The sequence below is a fragment of the Sinocyclocheilus anshuiensis genome, unplaced genomic scaffold (genome assembly GCF_001515605.1).
Source record: "Sinocyclocheilus anshuiensis isolate Anshui unplaced genomic scaffold, SAMN03320099.WGS_v1.1 scaffold948, whole genome shotgun sequence".
NCBI lineage: Eukaryota > Metazoa > Chordata > Actinopteri > Cypriniformes > Cyprinidae > Sinocyclocheilus > Sinocyclocheilus anshuiensis.
In genome coordinates, this window is record NW_015549709.1 from 856,163 (window position 1) to 857,148 (window position 986).

Here is a 986-nt window from a genome sequence, read left to right on the forward strand (position 1 = left end):
ATAATATAATATAATATAATATAATATAATATAATATAAAATGAAAATAATATTATCTTATAAGTGAATATAATATAAAATCTATGTAATCAGACAGCATTTGTTTAGATTTAAATATATTTTAACAACCCCAAACTAATGTGTGACTAATAATATAAATTAACCCATTGCTCATCAGAGTGATGATGGTTAAGAGACAGTAAATCATGGATATTGCAACACGTTTTTTAGTCACTGTGCATTCTGTTCCTCTGAGACATGGTGATCTGGGCAAAACCGAAAAGGTCAATAGTATCAAAGGTCAAAAAGGAAATGTATTTATATGATACATAAACAGATATACATGTACATAATAGCTAATAAATTAAAATAAATTCATAATAGCTAATAAATCAAAATAGTCCATTTAGCGATTTTGATTAAATATTGTATACATTATCCCTAATAATAAAAAGCAAAGCATTTATTAAACATTTAGACTAGTCTTGTTAACTGTTAATTACCTGCAGAGGGCGCTGAGATATTTAGTAATGGTGTTTCCATGACATCATTAGAGATTAACCTAGTAATTTATTTAAATATATAAAAAAAGATTTATTATGTTACTCGTTGTACTTTAAATATGTATATCTGACAAAATACTATATTACTATAATACTATATTACGTCATTATACATGTACACATATATACACAAACTCATAGGCTACACTGCTGGGCAAATGTTTGGAATAAAAAAACGGTAATTAAAAACAAGTGTTTTAATATATTTTAATATTTTATATATTACATTAACAGACAGACAGATAGATAGATAGACAGACAGACAGACAGACAGACAGATAGATAGATAGATAGATAGATAGATAGAGACAGAGAGAGAGAGAGAGAGAGAGAGAGAGAGAGAGAGAGAGAGAGAGATAGATAGATAGAGAGAGAGAGAGAGAGAGAGAGAGAGAGAGAGAGAGAGAGAGAGAGAGAGAGAGA